This window comes from Onychostoma macrolepis, chromosome 11 (genome assembly GCF_012432095.1).
Source record: "Onychostoma macrolepis isolate SWU-2019 chromosome 11, ASM1243209v1, whole genome shotgun sequence".
NCBI classification, from domain to species: Eukaryota; Metazoa; Chordata; class Actinopteri; order Cypriniformes; family Cyprinidae; genus Onychostoma; species Onychostoma macrolepis.
In genome coordinates, this window is record NC_081165.1 from 3,847,158 (window position 1) to 3,862,939 (window position 15,782).

Consider the following 15,782-nt stretch of genomic DNA (forward strand, 5'->3'; position numbering starts at 1 on the left):
TTATGTATTAAGTAAAAAATATAATCATATTATTAATTTTAATATGAACAACTATTATTGACTATCTCTGAAATTATATTTTTTTTCATATTGATGTCACACTGAAACTGTGTGATTTTCATAGTAGTGCACCCTTTAAACTCACCTTAAAATAATATGAAATCTTTGAAAATTACAGCAGTGTAAAATGACAGACCAGCATGATATTATGGATTTAAAACAAGCCAGTAATGCCGGTGAAGTAATATATTTAGCATAGCGCACAATCTTATACAGCTAGTCAGCTAACTGTGTTCTGTAGCATCTGCGATGTGTTGCTAAAACTATCTTTTGTATCTAACTGTAATTATTTCGCACATTCAAGTTTGTTTATTATATGCAAAAGTCTAAACAGTAAGTTTTTTACAGTAAGTAGTGAATCTTACCTAAAGGCTTAAACATCTAAAAAATGCGCATTTAAGGGGCTCCCCTTTTGGTGAAAGTATTCAGACAGCTTTCAAAATGGCCGCCAGACAGTGTGCACACGTTGAGACCCATATCTCAGTGTGCAATTATCTGGTTGACTTGAAATTACAGGAGTTATGTAGTAACACACATCAATTGGTTAATACATCAAGTAGGATAATACACAATTTTTTCTATTACAATCTGAGCTCAAAACTAACAGATATGCATTTTATCAATGTCACCCATATCCTTGATATTTATTGGCCTACTAGTTAAAATAAAAACACGAACAACTAAAGTTTGATAAATTATAAATCTAGGGGTGTGAACTAAGTCAAATTCAATTCTAATTCAGTCAGTTATTCAATCTAATTATTATTTGAAAAATAAAAACACTTCCAATTTTTTAATGCTTTGCTGGCTGCAAATGCAGGGAATCCATGATAAATCCTAAGCATGCAAACTAAAAGTCAGTTATAACTAAATGCACTGGGTTGCGCTGTGGAGTGTGTTGATTGTATTTGATCACAGAATGTTGTAGTCTGCCTCGCAAAGTTTGGAATTACTTTGATTAAAAATTATTTTACTAAATGTTCTTACAAAATGGGATTACTTTTGATCAAATTAATACTACTTATGAATGTTAGAAAGTGCAACATGTGATATGGCAGAATAAGTCCCTCCTTCCTAATTAAAGAGCCAGTTGCCAATAGGTAAAATCATTGCAACACTGCAGAAGCCGTTAGAAGACTTGTTTCCAGTCACTGTTCCAAGATGCTCACTTAGGACTGAACATGTGTATTGTGTAATTTTTTTTTTTTTTTTTAACAGCGCGCAAGCACTGTTCTTTTTATTATTATTACTATTATATGAATTTTATAGTTCAATAGTGTTATAGTAATTTTCTAAGTAACACTAGTAGTAGTAATAATAATAATAATTAAATAAATAAATAAACAATGGTAATAAAAACTTCAGTTCTATGTATTCTCTCATTCTTTGTACTGCCTGTTTTTATTTTGTTTTATATATATATATATATATATATATATATATATATATACATGCATACATACATACATATATATATATATACATATATACACACATATATACATATATACAGGTGCTGGTCATATAATTAGAATATCATCAAGAAGTTGATTTTATTTCACTAACTCCATTCAAAAATTGAAACTTGTATATTATATTCATTCATTACACACAGACTGATATATTTCAAATGTTTACAGTGGGGCAAAAAAGTATTTAGTCAGCCACCAATTGTGCAAGTTCTCCCACTTAAAAAGATGAGAGAGGCCTGTAATTTTCATCATAGGTATACCTCAACTATGAGAGACAAAATGAGAAAAAAAAATCCAGAAAATCACATTGTAGGATTTTTAAATAATTTATTTGCAAATTATGGTGGAAAATAAGTATTTGGTCAATAACACAATTTAATCTCAATACTTTGCCAACAAAGGGTATATAACAATGACAGAGGTCAAACGTTTTCTGTAAGTCTTCACAAGGTTTTCACACACTGTTGCTGGTATTTTGGCCCATTCCTCTATGCAGATCTCCTCTAGAGCAGTAATGTTTTGGGGCTGTCGCTGGGCAACACTGACTTTCATCTCCCTCCAAAGATTTTTGATGGGGTTGAGATCTGGAGACTGGCTAGGCCACTCCAGGACCTTGAAATGCTTCTTAAGAAGCCACTCCTTCGTTGCCCGGGCGGTGTGTTTGGGATCATTGTCATGCTGAAAGACCCAGCCACGTTTCATCTTCAATGCCCTTGCTGATGGAAGGAGGTTTTTACTCAAAATCTCACGATACATGGCCCCATTCATTCTTTCGTTTACATGGATCAGTCGTCCTGGTCCCTTTGCAGAAAAACAGCCCCAAAGCATGATGTTTCCACCCCCATGCTTCACAGTAGGTATGGTGTTCTTTGGATGCAACTCAGCATTCTTTCTCCTCCAAACACGACAAGTTGAGTTTTTACCAAAAAGTTCTATTTTGGTTTCATCTGACCATATGACATTCTCCCAGTCCTCTTCTGGATCATCCAAATGCTCTCTAGCAAACTTCAGACGGGCCCGGACATGTACTGGCTTAAGCAGGGGGACACGTCTGGCACTGCAGGATTTGAGGCCTTTGTTACTTCGGTCCCAGCTCTCTGCAGGTCATTCACTAGGTCCCCCTGTGTGGTTCTGGGATTTTTGCTCACAGTTCTTGTGATCATTTTGACCCCACGGGGTGAGATCTTGCGTGGAGCCCCAGATCGAGGGAGATTATCAGTGGTCTTGTATGTCTTCCATTTTCTAATAATTGCTCCCACAGTTGATTTCTTCACACCAAGCTGCTTACCTATTGCAGATTCAGACTTCCCAGCCTGGTGCAGGTCTACAATTTTGTGTCTGGTGTCCTTTGACAGCTCTTTGGTCTTGGCCATGGTGGCGTTTGGAGTTGGACTGTTTGAGGTTGTGGATAGGTGTCTTTTATACTGATAACAAGTTCAAACAGATGCTATTAATACAGGTAACGAGTGGAGAACAGAGGAGCCTCTTAAAGAAGTTGTTACAGGTCTGTGAGAGCCAGAAATCTTGCTTGTTTGTAGGTGACCAAATACTTATTTTACCAAGGAATTTACCAATTAATTCTTTAAAAATCCTACAATGTGATTTTCTGGATTTTCTTTTCTCATTTTGTCTCTCATAGTTGAGGTATACCCATGTTGAAAATTACAGGCCTCTCTCATCTTTTTAAGTGGGAGAACTTGCACAATCGGTGGCTGACTAAATACTTTTTTGCCCCACTGTATTTCTTTTAATTTGGATGATTATAACTGACAACTAAGGAAAATCCCAAATTCAGTATCTCAGAAAATTTGAATATTACTTAAGACCAATACAAAGAAAGGATTTTTAGAAATCTTGGCCAACTGAAAAGTATGAGCATGTACAGCACTTAATACTTAGTTGGGGCTCCTTTTGCCTGAATAGGGACTTTAAGCAGCCTCCACTGCTGGAACGGCAACGGCATTCCAACGTCACATTGCGCGTTCGCGACTTAAACTGCTACTTCATGGCGTTCTATAACCGTCTACTAGCGGAGATGCATTACAATGTGACAGTTTATGTAGTTAAATGTTGTGTTTTATGGTATATACCATTTAATTCCATCACTATAAGATTCTACCATTAGTCTTTCATTTAATCTGTGTTGATTATGTTTTAAACTTAAGCTAATTTTAACTATTTTTTTCGACTACGGCAAAGCAGCATCTCTGCTAATAGACGGTTATAGAACGCCACGTAGTAGCAGTTGAAGTCGCGAATGACAGGGATACCATGGTCCTTAAACCAGATACTGGTTGCTTTGGCACTGTGTGCAAGTGCCAAGTCCTGTTGGAAAATGAAATCTGCATCTCCATAAAGTTGGTCAGCAGCAGGAAGCATGAAGTGCTCTAAAACTTCCTGGTATACTGCTGCGTTGACCTTGGACCTCAGAAAACACAGTGGACCAACACCAGCAGATGACATGGCACCCCAAACCATCACTGACTTTGGAAACTTTACACTGGACCTCAAGCAACGTGGGTTGTGTGCCTCTCCTCTCTTCCTCCAGACTCTGGGACCCTGATTTCCAAAGGAAATGCAAAATTTACTTTCATCAGAGAACATAACTTTGGACCACTCAGCAGCAGTCCAGTCCTTTTTGTCTTTAGCCCAGGCGAGACGTTTCTGATGCTGTCTGTTGTTCAAGAGTGGCTTGACATAAGGAATGCGACAGCTGAAACCCATGTCTTGCATACGTCTGTGCGTAGTGGTTCTTGAAGCACTGACTCCAGCTGCAGTCCACTCTTTGTGAATCTCCCCCACATTTTTTAATGGGTTTTGTTTCACAATCCTCTCCAGGGTGCAGTTATCCCTATTGCTTGTACACTTTTTTTTTTCTACCACATCTTTTCCTTCCCTTCGCCTCTCTATTAATGTGCTTGGACACAGAGGTCTGTGAACAGCCAGCCTCTTTTGCAATGACCTTTTGTGTCTTGCCCTCCTTGTGCAACGTGTCAATGGTCGTCTTTTGGTCAACTGTCAAGTCAGCAGTCTTCCCCATGATTGTGTAGCCTACAGAACTAGACTGAGAGACCATTTAAATGCCTTTGCAGGTGTTTTGAGTTAATTAGCTGATTAGAGTGTGGCACCAGGTGTCTTCAATATTGAATCTTTTCACAATATTCTAATTTTCTGAGATACTGAATTTGGGATTTTCCTTAGTTGTCAGTTATCATCAAAATTAAAAGAAATAAACATTTGAAATATATCAGTCTGTGTAATGAATGAATATAATATACAAGTTTCACTTTTTGAATGGAATAAGTGAAATAAATCAACTTTTTGATGATATTCTAATTATATGACCAGCACCTATATACATGCATACAGTGGGTACGGAAAGTATTCAGACCCCCTTAAATTTTTCACTGTTATATTGCAACCATTTGCTAAAATCATTTGTTCATTTTTTTTTCCCTCATTAATGTACACACAGCACCCCATATTGACAGAAAAACACAGAATTGTTGACATTTTTGCAGATTTATTAAAAAAGAAAAACTGAAATATCACATGGTCCTAAGTATTCAGACCCTTTGCTCAGTATTTAGTAGAAGCACCCTTTTGATCTAATACAGCCATGAGTCTTTTTGGGAAAGATGCAACAAGTTTTTCACACCTGGATTTGGGGATCCTCTGCCATTCCTCCTTGCAGATCCTCTCCAGTTCTGTCAGGTTGGATGGTAAACGTTGGTGGACAGCCATTTTTAGGTCTCTCCAGAGATGCTCAATTGGGTTTAAGTCAGGGCTCTGGCTGGGCCATTCAAGAACAGTCACGGAGTTGTTGTGAAGCCACTCCTTAGTTATTTTAGCTGTGTGCTTAGGGTCATTGTCTTGTTGGAAGGTAAACCTTCGGCCCAGTCTGAGGTCCTGAGCACTCTGGAGAAGGTTTTCGTCCAGGATATCCCTGTACTTGGCCGCATTCATCTTTCCCTCGATTGCAACCAGTCGTCCTGTCCCTGCAGCTGAAAAACACCCCCACAGCATGATGCTGCCACCACCATGCTTCACTGTTGGGACTGTATTGGACAGGTGATGAGCAGTGCCTGGTTTTCTCCACACATACCGCTTAGAATTAAGGCCAAAAAGTTCTATCTTGGTCTCATCAGACCAGAAATCTTATTCAGGTGTTTTTTAGCAAACTCCATGCGGGCTTTCATGTGTCTTGCACTGAGGAGAGGCTTCTGTCGGGCCACTCTGCCATAAAGCCCCGACTGATGGAGGGCTGCAGTGATGGTTGACTTTCTACAACTTTCTCCCATCTCCCGACTGCATCTCTGGAGCTCAGAACTTCAGGCAGTTCCTTTTGACCTCATGATTCTCATTTGCTCCGACATGCACTGTGAGCTGTAAGGTCTTATATAGACAGGTGTGTGGCTTTCCTAATCAAGTCCAATCAGTATAATCAAACACAGCTGGACTCAAATGAAGTTGTAGAACCATCTCAAGGATGATCAGAAGAAATGGACAGCACCTGAGTTAAATGAGTGTCACAGCAAAGGGTCTGAATACTTAGGACCATGTGATATTTCAGTTTTTCTTTTTTAATAAATCTGCAAAAATGAACTTAAATGATTTTAGCAAATAGCTGCAATATAACAAAGAGTGAAAAATTTAAGGAGGTCTGAATACTTTCCGTACCCACTGTGTGTGTGTGTGTGTGTGTATATATATATATATATATATGTATGTATTTGAACACCCTGCTATTTTGCAAGTTCTCCCACTTAGAAATCATGGAGGGGTCTGAAATTGTCATCGTAGGTGCATGTCCACTGTGAGAGACATAATCTAAAAAAAAAAATCCAGAAATCACAATGTATGATTTTTTTAACTATTTATTTGTATGATACAGCTGCAAATAAGTATTTGAACACCTGAGAAAATCAATGTTAATATTTGGTACAGTAGCCTTTGTTTGCAATTACAGAGGTCAACCGTTTCCAGTAGTTTTTCACCAGGTTTGCACACTGCAGGAGGGATTTTGGCACACTCCTCCACACAGATCTTCTCTAGATCAGTCAGGTTTCTGGCCTGTCGCTGAGAAACACGGAGTTTGAGCTCCCTCCAAAGATTCTCTATTGGGTTTAGGTCTGGAGACTGGCTAGGCCACGCCAGAACCTTGATATGCTTCTTACAGAGCCACTCCTTGGTTATCCTGGCTGTGTGCTTCGGTCATTGTCATGTTGGAAGACCCAGCCTCGACCCATCTTCAATGCTCTAACTGAGGGAAGGAGGTTGTTCCCCAAAATCTCGCAATACATGGCCCCGGTCATCCTCTCCTTAATACAGTGCAGTCGCCCTGTCCCATGTGCAGAAAAACACCCCAAAAGCATGATGCTACCACCCCATGCTTCACAGTAGGGATGGTGTTCTTGGGATGGTACTCATCATTCTTCTTCCTCCAAACACGTTTAGTGGAATTATGACCAAAAGTTTTATTTTGGTCTCATCTGACCACATGACTTTCTCCCATGACTCCTCTGGATCATCCAAATGGTCATTGGCAAACTTAAGTCGGGCCTGGACATGTGCTGGTTTAAGCAGGGGAACCTTCCGTGCCATGCATGATTTCAAACCATGACGTCTTAGTGTATTACCAACAGTAACCTTGGAAACGGTGGTCCCAGCTCTTTTCAGGTCATTGACCAGCTCCTCCCGTGTAGTTCTGGGCTGATTTCTCACCTTTCTTAGGATCATTGAGACCCCACGAGGTGAGATCTTGCATGGAGCCCCAGTCCGAGGGAGATTGACAGTCATGTTTAGCTTCTTCCATTTACTAATGATTGCTCCAACAGTGGACCTTTTTTCACCAAGCTGCTTGGCAATTTCCCCGTAGCCCTTTCCAGCCTTGTGGAGGTGTACAATTTTGTCAAGTCAAGTCACCTTTATTTATATAGCGCTTTTACAATGCAGATTGTGTCAAAGCACTTAACAGTATCAAATTGGAGGATAGAGTGTCAGTAATGTATAATGATAAGATTAAACACTCAATTTTCAGTTAAAGGCATTTCATTATTGAATTCAGAGATGTCATTGTCTAGCTCAGTTTAGTTTAAATAGTAGCTGTGCAATCAAATCGGCGATAATCGCTAGAAATTAAGTGTCCCCAACTGAGCAAGCCAGAGGCGACAGCGGCAAGGAACCAAAACTCCTCTGTGACAGAATGGAGAAAAAAACCTTGGGAGAAACCAGGCTCAGTCGGGGCCAGTTCTCCTCTGACCAGACGAAACCCGCAGTTCAAAAGTTTATATTTCTATTTTAATTTTGTTGCAATTTCTAACAATAGTAGTATTATGTAGTTAGGTATTTTATTATATTTTAGTTATTTTGTTATTTTTGGTTGATATATCTAGGGATATATCTCTGGGGTCATCTGGGTGTCCTGGTCTCCGCTGACGATCAGGGCTGTAGACATCATCTCTTGGTGCTGATCCACCATCTGATCGGATACGGACTGAGAAACAGACTAGGAAAGAAACAGACAAATATTAGCGTAGATGCCATTCAACTGACGATGTAACGAGTACATCGTGTGTTATGGGGAGTGTTCCGGTTCCGGTTGATCTAATTAATGCAGCCTAACAATCCTTTAACGGATTTGAATAATAGAAGCGTATTAATGCGTTATGTGTAAGCCAGGCTAAAAAGATGGGTCTTTAATCTAGATTTAAACTGACAGAGTGTGTCTGCCTCCCGAACAGTGTTAGGTAGACTGTTCCAGAGTTTGGGTGCTAAATAGGAATAGGATCTGCCGCCCGCAGTCGATTTTGATATTCTAGGTATTATCAAACGGCCAGAGTTTTGAGAACGCAGCGGACGTGGAGGACTATAATGCGATAAGAGCTCGCTCAAGTACTGAGGAGCTAAACCATTCAGGGCTTTATAAGTAATTAACAAGATTTTAAAATCTATCCGATGCTTGATAGGGAGCCAGTGCAGTGTTGACAGAACCGGGCTAATATGGTCATATTTCCTGGTTCTAGTAAGGACTCTAGCTGCTGCATTTTGGACTAACTGTAGTTTGTTGATCAAGCGTGCAGAACAACCACCTAATAAAGCATTACAATAGTCTAACCTTGAGGTCATAAACGCATGAATTAACATTTCTGCATTTGACGTTGAGAGCATTGGTCGCAATTTAGATATGCTTTTGAGATGAAAAATGCAGTTTTACAGATGCTAGAAACATGGCTTTCAAATGACAGATTGCTATCGAACAGCACACCTAGGTTCCTGACTGATGAAGAAGAATTGACAGAGCAGCCGTCAAGTGTTAGATAATATTCTAGGTTATTACATGTGGGGTTTTAGGTCCGATAATTAACACCTCTGTTTTTCAGAATTTAGCAGTAAAAATTATTTGTCATCCAGTTTTTTATATCGACTATGCATTCCGTTAGTTTCTCAATTTGGTGTGTTTCACCGGGCCGCGAAGAAATATAGAGCTGAGTATCATCAGCATAACAGTGAAAGCTAACACCATGTCTCCTAATAATATCTCCCAAGGGTAACATATAAAGCGTGAAAAGTAACGGCCCTAGTACTGAGCCTTGAGGTACTCCATACTGCACTTGTGATCGATATGATACCTCTTCATTCACTGCTACGAACTGATGGCGGTCAGATAAGTACGATTTGAACCATGCTAAGGCACTTCCACTAATGCCAACAAAGTTTTCTAGTCTATTCAAAAGAATGTTGTGGTCGATAGTGTCGAACGCAGCGCTAAGATCCAGTAGAACTAATAAAGAGATACAACCACGATCAGATGATAGAAGCAGGTCATTTGTAACTCTAATGAGAGCAGTCTCAGTACTATGATACGATCTAAATCCTGACTGGAATTCCTCACAGATATCATTTTTCTCTAGGAAGGAATATAATTGTGAGGATACTACCTTTCTAGTATCTTTGACAGAAAAGGGAGATTTGAGATCGGTCTGTAATTAACTAGATCTTTGGGGTCAAGTTGTGGTTTTTAATGAGAGGCTTAATAACAGCCAATTTGAAGGTTTTGGGGACATATCCTAATGACAATGATGAATTAATAATAGCCAAAAGAGGATCTATGACTTCTGGAAGCAGCTCTTTTAGAAGTTTAGATGGAATCGGGTCTAACATACATGTTGTTGGTTTAGATGATTTAACAAGTTTATACAATTCTTCCTCTCCCACAGTAGAGAATGAATGAAATTGTTCCTCAGGGGATCTATAGTGCGCTATCTGATGCGATACTGTAGCTGACGGCTGCAAGGATACAATTTTATCTCTGATAGTATCGATCTTGGAAGTGAAGTAGTTCATAAAGTCATTACTGCTATGCTCTTGGGAAATGCCAACACCTGTTGATGCTTGATTTTTCGTTAATTTAGTTACTGTATTGAATAAATACCGAGGGTTATGTTTGTTTTCTTCTAGAAGAGACGAAAAGTAATCAGATCTAGCAGTTTTTAATGCTTTTCTGTAGGATAGGGTACTTTCCCGCCAAGCTAAACGAAATACCTCTAATTTAGTTTTCCTCCAGCTGCGCTCCATTTTCCGGGCTGCTCTCTTTAGGGTGCGGGTGTGCTCATTATACCACGGTGTTGGACTCTTATCCTTAATCTTCCTTAAGCGTAAAGGAGCAACCGCATCTAAAGTGCTAGAAAAGAGAGAGTCCATAGTTCCTGTTACATCAAGTTGTTCTGAGCTATTGGATATACTGAGGAACTGAGATAAGTCAGGAAGATTATTTATAAAGCAGTCTTTTGTGGTAGAAGTGATGGTTCTACCATATTTGTAACAAGAAGTTGGCTTTACAGCTTTAGCTATATGGAATATACAGGAGACTAGATAATGATCTGAGATATCATCGCTCTGCTGTAAAATTTCAACGCCACTGACATCAATTCCATGTGACAGTATTAAATCTAGAGTATGATTTCGACAATGAGTAGGGCCTGACACGTGTTGTTTAACACCAATAGAGTTTAGAATGTCTATAAATGCTGATCCCAACAAATCTCTTTCATTATCAACATGGATATTAAAATCACCAACGATTAGGACTTTATCTGCAGTCAGTACTAACTCCGATAGAAGATCAGAAAATTCTTTAATAAAGTCTGTATGGTGCCCTGGTGGCCTGTATACAGTAGCCAGTACAAACATCACAGGATTTATCATTAACACTTATTTCTTTGGATAACGTTATATGAAGCACCATTACTTGAACGAATTATACTTGAAACCTGACCTCTGAGAGATACTGAAAATATTTCTATAAATTGTAGCAACACCTCCCCTTTACCTTTTGGACGCGGTTCATGTTTGTAACAGTAATCTTGGGGTGTAGACTCGTTTAAAGTAATGTAATCATCTTGTTTTAGCCAGGTTTCTGTCAAACAAAGCACATCTAGTTTATGGTCAGTGAACATATCATTTACAAAAAGTGCTTTTGAAGAAAGGGATCTAATATTCAATAAGCCAAGCTTTATCATGTGTTTATCTGTATTATATCGATTTTTATTTGTTGAACATCAATTAAATTGTTACTATTACTTTGGTTTGGATGTTTTCTGTATTTTCTAGTTCGGGAACAGACACAGTCTCTATAGCGTGATATCTAGATGAAAAGATTCTATGTGCTGAGAGTTAACTGCCTTTGGTGACATGAGGCGGCTAGCAGACGATCGGTTTAGCCAGTCTGTCTGCTTCCTGACCTGGGCTCCAGTTAGTCAAGTACAAACTCTAAGACTATGTGCCATATTTCTAGAGAGAAGAGCGGCACCACCCCAGGAGGGATGAACACCATCTCTTTTCAACAGGTCAGGTCTGCCCCAAAAATTCTTCCAATTGTCTATAAAGCCTATGTTATTTTGCGGGCACCACTTAGACATCCAGCCATTAAGTGACGACAGTCTGCTATGAATCTCATCACCACGGTAAGCAGGGAGCGGACCAGAGCATATTACAGTGTCTGACATCGTACTTGCAAGTTCACACACCTCTTTAACATTATTTTTGGTGATCTCCGACTGGCGAAGTCGAACATCATTAGCGCCGACGTGGATAACAATCTTACTGAATTTACGTTTAGCATTAGTCAGCACTTTTAAATTTGCCAAGATGTCAGGCGCTCTGGCTCCTGGTAAACAATGGACTATGGTGGCTGGTGTCTCTATTTTCACGTTCCGCATACAATAGAATCGCCAATAACTAGAGCACTTTCATCAGGTTTCTCAGTGGGTGCTTCACTGAGTGGGGAGAACCTGTTTGATGTTCTGATCGAACGGAAGAGTGGTGTTTTGACCCGCGACTATGCCGCCTCACTGTCACCCAGTTGCCCTGCTGCACGGGCTCAACCGAAACCGAACAATGTACAGGACTCCTGAGCTAGTCGCATCCAAAGCAGTATCTACAGCCCTCACATTCTTACTGTCCTCAACTAAAGTTTGGATGCGTGTCTCTAGTTCTAAAACCTTCTCTGTCAGCCTAACTATTTCCCTGCATTTATCACATGTGAATCCCTCGCTGCTGACAGAGACAGATAAACTATACATGTGGCAGACAGTGCAAACAACAATAGCAGGAGAAGAAGCCATTACTCACCTTGATTGATGAATGATACCAACTTAACTTACCACTTACCACTGTTGTTTGATGAGCTCGTGAAAAACGGAGCGAGGAAAAAATAAAATAATAATAGGCGCGAATAGAAATGCAAATGGAACCGCAAGTGACAAGCTAACGGGCTAACAAGCTGCACTCGCGGTTTTTAAAGGCGAACGATCAAATTAGTTAGATTAGTTTGAAAGATAACACCAGAAATATGGTGAGAATTAAGTTATATTTTATCACTTTAGACAAAAGGGATTGAAAGTAAGGTAGAGATTCAATAAAAGCGAAGGTACACGGAGCTACAAACACAAACCTCACAGCAGCACAACAGACTGAAGCAATCGAACCGGTTGGTTGTGCATCGAGTGTCTCTAGTGTCTTTGGACAGCTCTTTGGTCTTGGCCATGTTAGTAGTTGGATTCTTACTGATTGTATGGGGTGGACAGGTGTCTTTATGCAGCTAACGACCTCAAACAGGTGCATCTAATTTAGGATAATAAATGGAGTGGAGGTGGACATTTTAAAGGCAGACTAACAGGTCTTTGAGGGTCAGAATTCTAGCTGATAGACAGGTGTTCAAATACTTATTTGCAGCTGTATCATACAAATAAATAGTTAAAAAATCATACATTGGGATTTCTGGATTTTCTTTTTTAGATTGTCTCTCACAGTGGACATGCACCTACGATGACCATTTCAGACCCCTCCATGATTTCTAAGTGGGAGAACTTGCAAAATAGCAGGGTGTTCAAATACTTATTTTCCTCACTGTGTATATATATATATTTAAAATACTAGGATTTACCTGTAAATGTGTTGAAAAAGAAATGCATGACAAACTAGTTTAAGGAAACAGAACCTTTCACACTTTTGCCAGGCATGAGACATAATCCTTATTCTTTTATCATTATTCTTTTGTTTTTATTCCACCATTATCAGCCTTTATACTGGCAATAAAACATTTACCAAGCCACATCGCTTCAATCCCAGTATACATTTACCCAACTATTATCAAAAGTATTTCTAAATAAATACAACAAAACATTTCTTGCGACCTTGAAGTATTATGACAAAATGCATTATGAAGAAGAATTGTTTTTGTTTGTTTGTTTTATTATTTGACAAAATGTAAAACATAATACAAAAAAGTCCAAAAAGACTAGTTCATACACATTTCAAAACTGTCGAGGATAAAATACACAAAAAAGCCTTCGGCTTATTTCCATTGTGGTCCTCTATATTAAAAAATGGACGAACAAATCATAAATGGAATGCAATCCACATCAAGTTCAGAAACTCACCACATAAACTCCAAAACATCAATGATAAAATAACCATTTTTTAACTTCCCTTCTAAAACTACTATCAACTTGTATCTCTTGGATACACCCAGGTAATTTATTCCACTCAACCGAGCTAGTAAATAAAAAAGACTTTCTTCCCATTTCACTCCTAAACCTACAAGAATAAATATCATTACTACTCGCCCTTGTAGAATGACAGTGAACCTCTCTTACAAATACATAATAATCTAACAGATACTTTGGAACCATTTTCTTTAATATCTTAAATACCATCACTAGTTTTAAAAAAAGTTACCCTTTTTTCAACCTTTAAAAAACTAATTTTCCTATAATGTTCATCTCGCAAATGCATCAGTGGATGTACTTTCAAAATAACCCTACACAACTTATTTTGAGTAGTCTGCAATTTATTTTAATTTCTTTGAAATTCCGCTATACCAAAAAACTGCAACATAATCAAAGTGTGACTGCACTAATGCACCAGCCAACATTGTTAAAGTTTCAGTATCTAAAAAAGCCTGTCTTGCTAAAAATTTTATTAGATTTACAAATTTTAGAGTGAGCTAAAGCAGCCATCTTTTCTCCTGTCAAATTACTATCCAACACACAACCCAAATATTTTACTTCTCGTTTAGGTGTAATAATTTGATCTCCAACCTTTACCTCTAATCCAAAACTTTTTTTCAATTTAGCAACCGAGCCAAATAATATAACTTCAGTTTTCCCCAAATGTAAAGACAGTTTATTATGGCAAAACCACTTGGAGACCCCTTGAATCTCTCTACTTAATTCTATTTCAATATCTTCCTTCCTCTCATGAGACACAATTATTGCTGCATCATCTGCATATAATAAAAGTTTATTTGAACAGGCCATTTTTAAATCATTAATATATAATATAAAAAGTAAAGGACCTAATACACTCCCTTGCGGAACCCCATATGAAATAGTCAAACAATCCGAAAACACCCCATTTAAATCTACTATTTGATACCTATTTTCAAGGTAAGACTTAATCCATTTACAGGCCATATTACTGAATCGCTTTCACTTTTAAAAGCAGAATACTGGGTAACACTTTATAACTGCACACTATGAATCATTAGTTAATCATTAGTAAATAGTCAATTCATTATTTATAAAGCATTGTTCCAACATTAATAGGCATTAGTAAGCAGTTTATAAAAACAGCTATAAATGTTTTGTTCTTGAGCATATCTCTAATGTTTAATAATTGTATTTTCATACTTTATTAATGATCAATTTATCATTTCTAATTTATTACGTTATTTACAAACCAGTTATTTAGTTGTCAGTGGTTCAGAAGATCATTTAGAAAGTGTAAGTAAATGATTAATAAACTATTTAAATGTACATTTATGAATCTTATTTAGTCACATGATAATAGTTGCTCAGTGTGTTAATAAACGCTTTATTAACACATATTCCTGCTGTAATTCATGATTAAGTCAGGTAGTTATAAAACATTTAGTAGTTGCCAGCCATCTATTTTTGTGAGCTCATCTAAAGTGAGGACTATTCATACCCTGTAAAGCATTTACAAATGATATTTAAAGGCTCATTTATCTTCCAAACAGACAAGGTAAACAAACACAACACCGAGGGATACAGAACACAGAAATATTTTTTTTCAAGATGCAAAAATGAAACTGTACAACTAAAAATAAAAATTAAAGTGTACAGTTGGACAGTTTCATTTTTTTTTTTTTTTTTCATCTTGAAATAAATATTTTTGAGTTCTGTATCCCTCTGTGTTGTTTATGTTTTTCTGTTAGGAAGATAACTGAGCCTTTAAATCTCCTTTGTAATAGATATGCTTGTAAATCAAGAACAAGGTATTTATAGCTGTATTTACAAACTGCTTACTAATGACTATTAATGTTGGGACAATGCTTTATAAAGGATGAACTGACTATTTACTAATGCTTACCTAATGATTCATAGCGTGCAGTTATTATAAAGTGTTACCGAATACTGTGATCAACTGTATCAAACGCTTTTTGCAGATCTAACAGTACCATCCCACTTAACTTCCCTTTATCCATCTCTTTCCTTATATAATCTGTTAAATATAAAATAGTTGTCTCAGTAGAGTGTTTTCTCCTAAAACCAAATTGAAACTCATACAATATATTATGTTTAAGAAGATAGTCTTCAATCTGCTCAAAAATAATCTTTTCCATCACTTTTGATAAAACACTCAGAATTGACACTGGCCTATAATTATTACACTCAGACCTACTACCTTTTTTAAAAAGAGGAATAACTCTTGCTTGTTTAAACT

The 15,782-nt window shown here is 37.8% G+C and overlaps 1 protein-coding gene across 1 annotated transcript in view; it reads left to right on the forward strand.

Annotated features, from left to right (window-relative positions):
* timeless (timeless circadian clock) overlaps window positions 1-15,782 on the forward strand; it is a 95,871-nt gene that overhangs the window by 26,385 nt on the left and 53,704 nt on the right. The gene's annotated exons all lie outside the window — the stretch shown is intronic.